At 43.4% G+C, this 14,255-nt stretch overlaps 1 protein-coding gene across 10 annotated transcripts in view; it reads right to left on the bottom strand.

Moving 5' to 3' along the window:
- Positions 1 to 14,255, bottom strand: part of HTR4 (5-hydroxytryptamine receptor 4) — a 211,739-nt gene that overhangs the window by 108,024 nt on the left and 89,460 nt on the right. The gene's annotated exons all lie outside the window — the stretch shown is intronic.

Here is a 14,255-nt window from a genome sequence, read left to right as displayed (position 1 = left end):
AAGAGCAGGTTACGTAGCCACCTCTCAGGGATGATCTAGATGGTGTTTGGTCCTGCCAAGAGGGCAGGGAACTCAACTCAATGACCTCTTGAGGTCCCTTCCAGTTCTCATGTTCTATGATTAAAGGCTTCCTTACATAAGAAGGGCCATACCAGGTCAAACCAATGGTCAGTCTAGCCTCATCTCTTGTCTTCCAGCCGTAAAACAGTGCCACATGATTCAGAGGGAATGAAAAGAACAGGGCAATCCAGAATGACCCCATGTTTCCCTATCTGATCTTCTGGCAGTGAGAGGCTTACAAATACCCAGAGCATGGGGGTTGTATCTTGATCACTGAAGGCCCTATCATCCGTTAAATTAATCTTTTTTTTTAACCAGTTGTATTTTTGGCCTTCATGTCATTCCATGGCAATGAGTTCTACAGGGTGGCTGTGCACTGTGTATCTCTGATTAAGAGTCAGTGTACATAACCTCACACCATGTTTACTGTAGCTTACTGAGCCTGGGTTTTCCCCTCTTCAGTGTGTGCCTCTGGCTTAAGGAAATAAACTGACCCATGAGATCAAACAGACATTTCCAGTAATATCATTTATGGCTCATTGAGACAGATGGCTACTACTTCCAGCACCATTTACAGCAGCCCTTGGGTTACTAAGTACCAGGGACACAGACTGGGATGCTTCATTCTTCTCCATGCCGTCTACTGGAAGCTGCCTTTCATTGCAGGATGTTTGTACCATTCAGCAGATGCAGTTTTGTAGCAAATTATTGTGGAGACCAAACAGAATGTGTATATTTTGCAAAGAGAGTAAAAAATGAAAATGAATAAATAAATTGAGGAGAAAAAAGCCAACTCAAAACTTCCTCTAGCAATTAATGTGTTGAGTCAGGAGTAGCAAATAGATAAGGAAATCAATGGTAAATGTTTCCAATTAACCATGTTGGAGAAACCATTCATCCAATTGGTTCCAGTTGTTAGCTTCCTGAACCGTTATCTGTATTGCAGCTGACAGCATTACATTGGCTTACGCATGATATTAAAGAGTCATTATAATTAAAATTATGACTAAAAATAACATCGTAGATTTTCATATTTCTCCTCTCTCTGTGAGCCCACCACAATATTTCTCCAAGCACGTATCAAAATGTTGTTTCTTTTGTAACTACCATCGCTGCAAACTTCACTGAAGTGGTAATGGAAAGCCGAGTTGAGTTTCTTATGCCCCTTCATCACCGGTACCAATAACTAAGATTTTGCAACCAGAAGATGCATAGCAATTTTGCAGATCATGTGTGAGGCAGAGAAGAATCCAGTTTCCTATCCCAGCTCCCAACGGAGGTAATATCTTTTATGGGACCTACTGGTGTTGGCAAGAGACAAGCTTCTGAGCTACAGGGTTCTTCCACCTGACTTCTATATCTTCAGTGGGAATCATATCTGGCTCTTGGAGGTGAATGTGGTGTCATTTCTCCTGGTTTCCAGAACTATATCCTAACAACCAGTGAACATTGTTTCCCTAACTCTGAAGGGATACTAACAGACAGTGCAGTGGCCATAACAATTTGTGAGACCTTGCTTCAAGGCATAACCCAAACACTAACCACCTGGGGTTCTGAAGAAACTTCCCCAAAGGGCAGCTTATTGTTTTGTCCTGCAGTCTCTTTCCCCTTCTTCTGAGGGTACTGGATTGGGCCACTGTCAGATCGTATTCTGGACTAGCTGGGCCACTAATTCAATCCTTAGTGGATTGCAATTTTTGCCATGCCCTTCTGCCCCTAACCAATGGATCCTGCCGTAATCAGCTGAGCAGACCGCATAAAATATGAGGCACACAAAGTGCTGATGTCAGAACAATCAAGTCCTGCTCCTGCCTGTGGGGCTCTCACTCTTGTGCCTGGCTACCAAACCAATCAGGCTACGAAGCCGACAAATGCATGGTGAAGTGTGAGACATCCCCTATCAACAATACCTTTGTGTCTAATCAGGGCCACTGACAGGAGGGCAAAGGGGGCAGTTGTCCAAGAATGGTTATTTAGAAGGGCTTTCCAGGCTCTTTATATTGGCACTGTAGCCTCACAGGGTGAACCCTGGGTGACGCTGAGGGTTGTTTGGGGCAGGCCCAGCACAGTCTGGATGGTGCTCAGGGCTGGCTACCCTTAGCCCTTCTGGGAGAGCTCAGAGCCAAGTCCAACCCTACTCCATTGCCCAGGGCCCAGCAAACTCTATTACCATCCCTGGCGTAACAAATTTCAGTGCTCCACATACAGGAGACATAGATAATATTCCCAGGCTCCTGGACAGCTTGTCTATCGCTGAGCTGAGCAAACAGCAGAGAGAAATTGTGAAGATGAACAAGAAATGGAAAAGGAAATGTCCCTCATTGCTCTTCATGAATTTCTGCTGCACAACACTCAAGCTGTCACACTGGCCCACCACTGTGCCAGAGAAACAGTTCTGTTACGAGTCAGGGGTGTGTGCTGCTGTGGTTTCAGCTGCACAGAAAGAGTCAGTCTGCCCCCACAACCCCTCCCCTCCCAAACACCCTGCAAAAGCAAAGGAAAATAAGTACTGTGCCTGGTGATCAAACCAACCTCCATGGAATGGCATCCTTCACTACCGCAAAGGCATCTCCACTGCTAGGCTCATGGAAAGGAGGAAGGAAAATTAAGAGATTAAGTACATTCTTGACTCGAGCCAGCTGGGAGCATTGTCGGGCACAGAAGTGGAAGGTGTGGACCATGCTGTGGACTTCCGCCTTGGGGCACTGACCTTGTCTTACTCTGTGTTTGTACAACACCACGCACAGTGAAGCCCCAGCGCTGTTTGGGACCTCTGGGCAATGAATAACGAAAGCAGCCTAAATTGACTCCAGGATTTCCAACAGATTTTTGTTTGAGCAGTACATATCTGCACAGAGAGCCGTCCTGTCCATAGGATTGTTCAGGGCAGCTGCTCCAGGCCTCATGCTTTGGGGGTTCCAACCACTGCCACCTCACACGTCCTGTGGACAGGATGCACCCATGGGTTGCCTATGAGGCCTATCATAGGACGGCAGCAGGGGTCACCTCCCCCACCACATTCACTACAGTGGGGGGTGGTGCTGGAGGGACCTGGCCACCTGCTCTGCTCCATTCTGCCGCTCCCTCCCAGCCCACTGTGCATGGCATCACCATGGCAGCAGAAAGCCTCCTGCTGTCACAGTGAAACGCAGCGCAACAGGCTGGGGAGGGCAGTGGGGTGGACAGCAGTAGGCTGCCCCGTCACTCTGGCTCTCGCTGCTGGGAGGAGGGTAGTTGACCCCTGCTGCTGCCACATGAGTTGCTCGTGGGAAGGGTCTTTGAGAAACGGGTGAAGCAGGGATGGGGTGGGACAGAGCAGAAGTGGGGTCTAGTGGAAGGGATGGAGTTGGGGCGGGGGCGGAGCAGAGGCGGGGCATGGTCAGGACCTGTGGCTGGGGAGTTGCCCTGGGCCCTGTGCCTGGAAAACTCTCCTTTTCCATTTGCCTTTGTCAACTATATTTTTCCTTTGCAAGACACAAGCGGGACACTAACCCGGCTACTTAAGAAAGACCTGTTCTTTGCATTTGCAAGCTGTTTGTTGTTTTTTCTAGTTCAGTAAAGAACTACACCACCTGCTCAAAAATGTTTGGAGAATAAAATTTTGGGAACAAACAGGAGGAATTAGGGAAGAAACAGGAAGAATTAGATGCCCTGGCACAGTCAAAGTAGTATGAGGTGGTTGGAATAACGGAGACTTGGTGGGACGATTTGCATAACTGAAGCACGGTCATGAAAGGTTATAAACTGTTTAGGAAGGACAGATGGGGAGAAAAGGAGGAGGAGTTGTGCTCTAGGTGAGGGAGCAGTATGATTGCTCATAGCTCCAATATAAGGAGGGAGAAAATCCAGTTGAGTGTCTTTGGGTTAAGCGGAAGTAACAGAGGTGATGTTGTAGCTGGTGTCTGCTATAGACTCCCAGATCAGAGAGATGAGACAGATGAGGCTTTCTTCAGGCAACTAAGTGAAGCTTCCAAATTACAGGCCCTGGCTCTCATGGGAGACTTTAATCATCCAGACATTTGTTGGGAGACCAACAATGACTTTTTATTTAATATTATATTATATAAAAGAAACAGAGTGACCTGGATAAATTGGAAGATTGGGCCAAAAGAAATCTGATGCAGTTCAACAAGAAGCGTAGACTCCTGCACCTGGGACGGAAGAATCCCAAGCATTGTTATAGGCTGGGAACCGACTGGCTCAGCAGCAGTATGACGGAAAGGGACCTAGGGGTTATGGTGGATGAAAGGCTAGATATGAGTAAAGAGTGTGCCCTTGTAGCCAAGAGGGCTAACAGCATACAAGGGTCCATTTTGAGGAGGAGCATTTCGAGCAGATCTAGAGAAGTAGTTCCCCTCTATTTGGCAATGGTGAGGCCACATCTGGAATTCTGTGTCCAGTTTTGGCCCCCTCCTCCATATAAAAAGGATGTGGATTTGCTGGAGCAGGTTCAGAGGAGGGCAACAAAAATGATTAAGCGGCTGGAGCACAAGACCTATGGGGATAGGCTGAGGGATTTGAGCTTGTTTAGTTTACAGAAGAGAAGACTTAGGGATGATATAATAGCAGCCTTCAACTTCCTGAAGGGGAGCTCTAAAGAGGAGGGTGAGAAACTGTTCTCAGTGGCATCAAACAGCAGAACAAGGAGTAACGGTCTGAAGTTACAGAGGGAGAGGTATAGGTTAGAAATTAGGAAAAACTACTTCACCAGGCAGGTGGTGAAGCATTGGAATGCATTGCCTAGAGAGGTGGTGGATTCTCCATCCCTCGAAGTTTTTAAGTCCCAGCTTGACAAGGTCCTGGCAGGGATGACTTAGTGGGGGTTGATCCTTCCTGAAGCAGGGGGCTGGACTAGATGACTTCCTGAGGTCCCTTCCAGCCCTATGATTCTGTGAATCAAGCATTCTGCTAGTATCTGAAATCTAAAAGGCAGCATGTTGATTTATTTATGCCAGTGCAATATTGGATCAACTTTTATTGACTTAAGTAAAGAACAACCCTCATCCAATTTCGAAGTGCCGTGGCTGCTGGCTTTCTAATGAGGTGCTGAATATATATTTCAGTGCTTCATTAGTAAACTTTGAAACGGCCGTTTGCATGGCCATTTTGAAGTTTTGGGCTAGTGTAGACGTAGCCAATATGTTCCTCAGTTTTCCAAATAAAGTGCATGTCCATTCCTGGTCAAGAATAAAAATGTCCAAAAATGACTTCATCTAACAAATTGAAAATCCTGGTTAGAAAACAAATGCCCTCAGATCAAGATAATTTTTCTGGGAAATAACCCTAAGGAGAGCAGTTAGTTGGAGCTGGGTAAGTTTAGCTACTAATCCATAAAAAGTCATATTTCCAAATGTAGATAGAAGAATTCACCACTGTCCCTTGGCAGAAGTGGAGGGAATTGGCAGTCATACAGCAAAAAATTTATCATACATCTAAGGATTTTGTAAAGATTAGTAAAGGACATTGCTTCCCTCAGGCTGTGCCATGACCATCTGCTCTGTTATTTTTCTTTATACTTTCAGCCCTTAAATGCTGCAATCATTGCATTAATTTTCCTGAGGATCAAAGAAAGCATGTAGACGAACACTGTTTTGGAAAACAAAAAAGGTGTCCTGTAGCTCTTTAAAGACTAACAATATAATTTATTAGGCAGAGCTTTTGATGGGCAGACCCACTACTAATAAATTATATTGTTAGGCTGTGTCTATGCTTGCATTTCTCTTTTGAAAGAGGTATGCAAATGAGGTAAATCAAAAATGTAAATGAGGCACAAATTTGCACATCTGACACCTCATTTGCATGTTTTAAAATAGCTTCTTTCAAAAGAAGAAAACCAGTGTAGACACTACTCTTTCAAAAGTAAACCCCATCTTTGAAAGAATCCTTCTTCCCTTTTTTCACGAGAAGAAGGATTCTTTCGAAGATGGGGTTTACTTTCGAAAGAGCAGTGTCTACACTGGTTTTTTTCTTTCGAAAGAAGCTATTTTGAAATAAGAATATGCAAACAAGGTGTCAGATATACAAATTTGTGCCTCATTTGCATTTCTGATTTACCTCATTTGCCTGCCTCTTTCAAAACAGGGATGCAAGTGCTACAGGACTGCTTTTTTGTTTTGTGATAATACAGACCAACACAGCTACCTCTTTGAGACTATTCTGGAATATTTTTAACATTATGGGCTTGTCTGCACTACCTCCATATTTTGAAGAGAGGATGGTAAGTAAGGTGGCAGGAGATTATTAATGAAGTGCTGAGGTGCATATGCAGCACTTTATTAAGCTAATTCTCCCCCGCGGCAACCTTTGTTGCCAAAGTCAAGTCATTTGCTTCTGTTGCTCTCCCACCTGAAGGCAGTACCTAATTCCTTGAAGAACTGAGGTCACCAGATCTTTCAGAGACAAACATGAAAAGAAATATAAAATGTTTTCAAACAAAAGTCTTGAAAAGTGGTATCTTCCACCTTCCCTGAAGTCATCAACAGAATGACTTTCCAAAGTGGATTCTGATAATTAGATTTAAAAATGCCATTTCCTAAAAATATAAGTATGCCCATAAAATAAACAGAAGGCAGGGGACTTATGAACCAAGGAAAAACACAAGCTAGGAAAATATGTGCCAGTGAACTCTGAATTAATGGAACAGCAACATCTAGGGAAAAGGAAAAAAAAAAAACCATGACATAAGTGCTCCTGTCAAGCAAATCTTAAAAGAAAAGCAGCCCAATGAGATGTGCCAGGACATAGTCTGTGCTCATGCAGAACCTAGCTGTCAATGCTGCCAAAAAGCCAGTGATAAACTGTGGCTAGACAGAGTTGTATTCCCCAGCACTTATGCAGCTGCTGTTATCTTTTCAGTGCTGTCCGTCACTATCACCTCACCTACTTGCAGCTCAAAACACAATTTCACAATCCAGTGTTCTCTTGGGGGAAAAATGATAAATTAAACATCCATATCTTTGCCAAAAATCTTTAAACCTCAACTCTGGGAACTCACTGGTAAAAGATCACACCAAGGAACATTGTTCTAACTAGAGGTGTGTGGAGGGCAGAACTTTTATTTCGCTAAGGATTTAGAGCTTTCAGAATCTTCATTCCAAACTGGAGAGAGGGCCAAAAAACTGAAAATTCTCTGGAAAGGAAAATTCTGAAAAAAAAACTGTGATGGTTCAAATTGTTTTATTTTGACAAAACTGAAACATTTGACTTTGATTTTATATTATGATATTTATGTTTATATTTCACAAAGTATCAAACTTGCATCAGTGTTTCTTTTATATAATATAAAATGAAAAATCATTTCAAAATGATCAAAATGTGTCATTCTGAAAAGGCAGGACAGACTGATGTCAAAACTTTTTTATGAGCTTTTTGTTCGGAACTGAATTTCATGAAGCTTTTTTCTATTTCGACAGAATTGCATATTCTGTCATAAAACTGTTTCTCCAATAGCTCTAGTTCTAACGGCATTCAAGTGAACATTTTGGATGAGACCGAAGAGCTGTTCAAAATGCCTGCAGAACCCTGCCAAGATCCAACTACTTGGAAGACTTTTCAAGTCTCAATTAAGGTTTGTAGAAGAGAGAAGAAATAAGCTGTACAAGCATAAAGGCCACATTCCAGGTGAAAGCTTTAGAACTGTGATTAGAAATCAAACTTTTATGAGCCTCCTGGATCCTGTCTATAACCAACAAGTATTTCATGCATAGTGCACTTGGATTACAGGATGGTGGGTCTGTCCAGTCTTTACTTACTATTAGAATGTATGGTGAAGTGTACAGATTTCTTTTCATGTGTAACAGCGCCACAATAATTTGTGATCATTCTTCAAAGATTAAAACAAATCTGAAATCCAAAATAATCAAAGAATTGGAAGGAACTGGTAGGATTTAGAAAGCAATTTTGGTGGTTGTTAAAAATATCCAAGAGGAAGGAGCTTTTTACCGTTCACTTCTGGAACAGAAGGAAGTGATGCTGAAATTTCCACTTTTCTCAAGGAGCTCCCAAACCAAAGCGATCACAGCTGGCAGGTTTATTTCAAGGGAAGAACACTTGCCTCGAGGTAATCCACCAAGGTAACGGCAAATTTAAAAGTAGAAAAATTCAGATTGCAGTTCCCAAGTTGTGAAATGGGCTCTTAAATCTCAGTGTTTTCACTAATTCCTAGGTCGAATTTAAATTGTTTTTCTTGTAAGGCAGGTTTGGAGCAGGAGCCCTCTTCTTGAAAGTGAAGGTTAACTCATCTCTAGCAAAAGTCACAAAATATCTAAGGCTCACTTAGACTGCTCATGAGCATCAGGAATGATGTCCTGGGTCCATGGAATCAACAGGAATTTTGCCATTGACTTCACTGCTGCCAGAATTTCACCCTGGGCATATAAGACATTCTTTACATCCCTTCCATAGTGTTTTTACAGTATCTCCTGAGCAAGGAGAAAGGACACTGCACTAAGAGTGACTTTGCTGGTAACACCATTACTACTGCACATGTATCCTTGTTCCAGGCTAACACTTACACAGGTTCCTCATGATAGATGGGATCCTAAGATGATCTTTGTTTTTCTCCTGTGCTCTTTTATCCAAACTCTTAATATGGGCCATGGAGGGGGACGCATGAGAATTCATTTTAATCAATAAGTATTAGAGATGTAGCCAAGTTAGTCTCTGTCTTCAAAAACAAGAAGAAGTCCTGTGGCATCTTATAGACTAATAGATTTTTGGAGCATAAGCTTTTGAGGGCAAATAGCTACTTCGTCAGATGCATGAGTTGGTCGAGAGGAGTGTCTAAATATATAGGCTCATGAAAAGGAGAGTCCCAGTCAAGAGGGAGGGCCAGACCAGACATGGCCAGTTCAGTCATGGAGGACATGGCCCATTATCAGCAGCTAACAGCTCCACCCTATTTGCTAATAGGAATAAGGGGATTTCAAAGTTGGTGGAATCTTTTCAAAAAGGAGCCCCGTCTGGATGAGCCATGCTGCGGCGAGCCACGTCAATTTCGAAGTGCCACGGCCGCCCGCATTCTAATGAGGAGCTGAATATGTATTTCAGCACTTCATTAGTAAACTTCGAAATGGCCATTCGCATGGCCATTTCAAAGTTTTGGGCTAGTGTAGACACGGCCATCGTGTTAAAAATACAGAGTGAAACCTCGGCCCCTTTGATGCCATGGCAAAAAGTCACTGATTTCAGTGAGGTCAGGATTTTATCCCTGAAGTCAGACCAGCTAACATCCCAGGTGAAATTCCATAATGAGATCTAAGAGAAAGGAAAGGGGAAGGTATCATGCATAGACATAAAACTTTATTATCCTATGGAAAATCCAAGTACCTTTGGAGAGGAACAGTGTTGCACAGGCTGGTTTTTGCTAGTGCTCTGGTTCTGGTATTGCCTATAGTGGTCATTTCTGCGGCAGGCATTTAAAGTCATTTTGAAAAGAGAAACAAGAAAATTATAATGCCAGGGAACTACTTGGAATTCTAAGCAGACAGAGGACTTGTGCTATAGAAATGACACTCTCTCTGCATGAAGGCATTGAGCGGAAGATAAATGCTGTGGTAATTACCAGCATCAGGATGTATTCAGCAGCCAGCCTAGAAACCTTAGTTCTCATCACCTTCCTCTGAGTCAAAGCAAAGCATTTCACACACCGTACACAGAGTATCACACGTACACAGAGCAAGAGAGGGAGTGTGTGTGCCCAGAAACAGCAGCGTAACATTGGGCAGTGACAAGTCTGACAACACCAAACAGAAAAGAGAAGAGCTGTGACCTTCTCTTTCAACCTCTGCACCTCGGTGTGTCCTTAACCTCAAACAGGGATAGAATTTCAGTGCACTCATAAATCATCTAGTTTCTGAGTGCCTTCTGGTTCTGCTCAAACAATTACACTGCTGTTCGGTCTAATATTTTCTAGTGGCTACATAGTAAGGGATTTCTCATGGGGCTCTGCTGTTTATAACAGTTCATAACTGTCAGAGAGTTCATAAGCAGATGGTTATAAGATTTTCTAATAATTTTACTGTGGTCCAGCCACTTATGATGGCATCCCAACTCCTGCAATTTGTTAATCCCACAGTCTTCAAAAAAGAGTTTATTTCTCTCAATCAGCTCTGCACCTAGCACAAATGACTTTGGTTCTTTTGTCAGGGAGTGTGTGTGTGTGTGTGTGTGTGTGTGTGTGTGTGTACACACACACTCACCTCACTCCCTGGAGAAAGAGCCAAAGTTTTAGGAATAAAAGTAAAGTATACATAACATTTACTTCTACTCCTAAAAGAATAAGAAGAATAATCTATATAACTACAGCACATGAAATTTGCAAAGCCAAAATATCCTCTGCATCATGAAAGTACGAGCCTACTTCCTTTCAGTCATTCTGGTGATCATTTACATGGAACAATCTTCTCTGTCCTAACGTGTGCACTCCTGACCACCCTTAATTCTCACTGAAATCCATGAAAAGCTGATGGATTTCTTTACCTTGCAAGATGAGGCCCTCAATCTGTTACATCACTCACATATTCCATAAGGTTTAAGGCTGGTGTTTTCAGAAGAATCAAACATCGTCCTATCTCAGGTTCCACTGGAGTCAATGAGAGTTTTACCAGAACACGGCCAAGCATATGCGGAGCAATTCTGTTTCTCTCACCCTAAATCCTTAGATTTTCTTGCCCTTTTTCAATCTTTCACCTATTAGCACAGGTGCTGGAACTCAGGGTGTGGGGGCTGTTGCCAGACCGCTGGCTTCAAGTGATTCCCATTACATACAAGGTTTACAATGTGGTTCGATGTCTTTCAGCACCACCACTATCAAAATTGTTCCAGCACCCGTGCCCATTAGACTAGCTCTCCACAATAATTCTCCTGGTTTGCTAATGGATTTAGTTGGGATTGGTCCTGCTTTGAGCAGAGGGTTGGACTTGATGAGCTCCGGAGGTCTATGCCAACCCTACGACTCTATGATTCTATATACTTTTAAGGGATTTTTCACGGACGACTGTTGCTAACCAAAGAAGTTCATGGATTAAGTTCATGACAGTTACTTGAAGTATTTCTTTACAGAATGCATATACAAATAGGCATTCCCAGAGCATATGTGTTTAAATGGCCTCAGTACTTTATTTGTGTAAAGTACACTCCCTAATTCACAGACCTCATCATACTGAATTCACCAGAGTTCCAGAGGGGCTTGTCTGGTGGCAGGCGTGGGGGAGGGAGGGTGACAGACTTCCTGGGCCCCCATGCAAAGTCTGGGGGGAAGGGGAGGGTGCTTTGTGCTCCCTTAGGGGGCATGGCCTTGGACAGAAGGAGTGGGGCCAGGGAATTTAGCTCACAGCACCTCCCACAGCACGCCGCACTGTCCTTCCCACCAGGGCTCAGTGGTGCCTGGAGCACACTGCACAGCAGTACTGTGGTGGCAGTCTAAAGGGCATGGGGCTTCAGATAACGCCGCTCCTGAGGAAGTGGTGGCTGGGAGCTCTATGCCCTGGGACTATTCCCCCTTTGCCCCACTCCCTGTGGGTGGGCCTGGCTGGTGGAGAGCTGAGACTACGGATTTACTACGAGAACGTAACTCATGTATCAATACTCTCTCCACGCCCATTTCCCACCCAATCCTTTTCTGTTTCTTCCATCTTTTGCGTATGGTCAGTAATCTAGACACTGAAATCCCTGAGGCAGGACTGGTCTTTTATACTTGTTTGCATTACATAGCTGGCACAATGGAAGCCTGATTCCAGGGTCTCTAGATGACACCATGATAGACATAACACTAGCATTGTATATAAACCCATGGGCACATACACCACAGCATGAAATAAATGCACTGAATCACAATACTGCAGGGGACAGCAACCTTCCCAAAGAGGAGTGCCGAAATTTTCCCTTTTGACCGCAGTGTATGGTCTGAGTGCCAGAGATACTTTCTAAAGTCACTAAGGTTATGTCTAGATTACAAGGATTTGTCAGCAGAAGTTTGTGTCAGAAGATATCTTCTGACAAAACTTCTGCCAACAGATCGCAGCCAGACCACCAAGCAGATCGAAAGAGCGATCTGCCCTGTCAGCAGAAAGTGGCCAGACTGCCTGGACACTCTATTGGCAAAATGGCCAACCAGAAATACAGCAGACAGGGTTGCCGAGTGTCCCAGAAGCCTGTCGACAGAGGGGCCCCCAAAATGTCCAGACCAGATTTTTGTCGAGAGACCTCTGTTGACAGAGGCATAATTCGTTGTGGTGAGCAGGGTACAGCTGTCATCAAAGGTGCTGTGTTCTGTTGACTTACTGTTGACAGAAAGCCCTTGGGAATCTGGATACTCTGCGGGTTTTGTCGGCAAAACATCTGTTTTGCCAACAAAACCCTCTAGTCTAGACATAGCCTCCTAGTCCTACTTACAACAGCTTCATTAATAAATAATTAAGATGCTGAGCTTCACTTTTAGGTGGTGATGGTAGCACTAGCTCACCTTTCATTTACCCACAGGTGGAATGGTACTCAGCAAGCTCCTGACGGGATGGGGGAGAAGGGATGAAAATCAGTTCACATGTCACACGTGGCCGTGCTAAGGGTTGCAGAACCCTGCTATCCTGCAACAGATTCCTCTGCCTCCACGGCCAGATTAGTGGCACCCATCACTTTCACATAGTTTCAGTTCTTGCACTTCAGCTTTTATCTTTAGGGATGGGCTTCAGACTGGAGCCCCACAAGACAGTACTGCTGAGCTCCCAGTTCGACGTGTGCTGATCCAATTCCTGGTACCTGGAGATTCTCTATATATATGATTTTCCTGCATGTTGCACTTGCCACAGAGGAAGTTGTAAGAGACAGATGAGGAAAGAAGGTGCCCATCAGAGACTCTTGGTCTTCACAAGTGGCCCCTAATATGGAAAGGCTGAGATCACTATGCCCATTCACACTGCTACCTTCCAATTGCTACTTTCCAGTTTCAATTCCCCTTCTTTCTAAGGCCGTTAACTTCTACATTACCCCTCACTCAAGTCATGTGATTTGTAAACAGCTTTCCCTTAGTCTTCCTTGAACTGAACTTGTTCCAAATTTGTTACGGTTTTTTCATAGGCCCAGGTCCTTAGGAATGAGTCCTCATCATCCAGTTGCATATACCCTATAACCAGGTATATGGCATGTACTTGAGCAGCCCTTGTTTTATATAGTGGGTTTAAGGTTTGTTTGCAAAAACCTCTTTCCATATAAAATTGTGCATCACTCATACATTAGATTCAAGCTATGCATCTTGACAACAACAGATCCAACATCAACTCAAAGGCAACTTCTACAGTATGAAATAAAGCTGAATTTAGGAAAGCCGACTTTGTAACACAAGATTTTATAACATCGAAGTTGAGTGTCCGCACCTGCTCACAAAGTCAATTTAGTGCATAGCCACTAAATCACCAAAGTTTGACTGCTGTTGATGTGCATTCTGGGCGTCTATCCTACAGTTCCTTCAGCCCTGTTGCATTCTGGATTTTTTTGCAGATGCACTTTGGGAAAAAAATGCCTCGCAAGTGGTTGTGGCTGTGTGGTGTCATCTTCCCAGACAACATTGCTCTCATTCCCCCCTGCCACTGAAAACAAAACGGACATTTTTCAGAAGTCTCTGCACCGACTGGAGAAATTATTTGAGTTGTCTGCATTATGGAAAGAGGCAGCTTATTTAAAAAAACTGGAAAATTATATTTATGGAAAGAGGCAAATTTTACAAAAAGAGCTTTTTCAAGAGATTTCAAATTGGCATTAAGTACAAGTGAAGAGAGAGAGGCTGAAGGATCCATGTTTGGACTAGAGAGAGTAAGAGAGAGAGAGAAATTTGTGAGCTGCCACCACACAGAAGTGAAGAGAGGCCATTTTTTGAAGTTTAAAAGTGACAGAGGCCATAACATGTATTATAAACATTATCTGCTGCTGCTTATTTTTGTCTACAATCTAGTAATAATATGTCAAAACATATAATACGTTAATGTAATTTTTGTTTGGTTATACAGCTGCTAATAATAGAAACAGCAGTAACAATGCACTTTAAACATATGTCAAAGAGACAGCGTTGTGAATATAAAGTCAGATGGTAATTTGATGTATCTAAGCTCAAGTACATAATATTCGTTATAACAAATCACACCAACTGGTAAACAAATCTGGCATCAGCCTCCAGACCAGTACCTGATATTTCAAAAGACACA

The sequence above is a fragment of the Carettochelys insculpta genome, chromosome 15 (genome assembly GCF_033958435.1).
Source record: "Carettochelys insculpta isolate YL-2023 chromosome 15, ASM3395843v1, whole genome shotgun sequence".
Lineage (NCBI taxonomy): Eukaryota > Metazoa > Chordata > Testudines > Carettochelyidae > Carettochelys > Carettochelys insculpta.
This window is presented reverse-complemented; position numbering and strand designations above follow the sequence as displayed.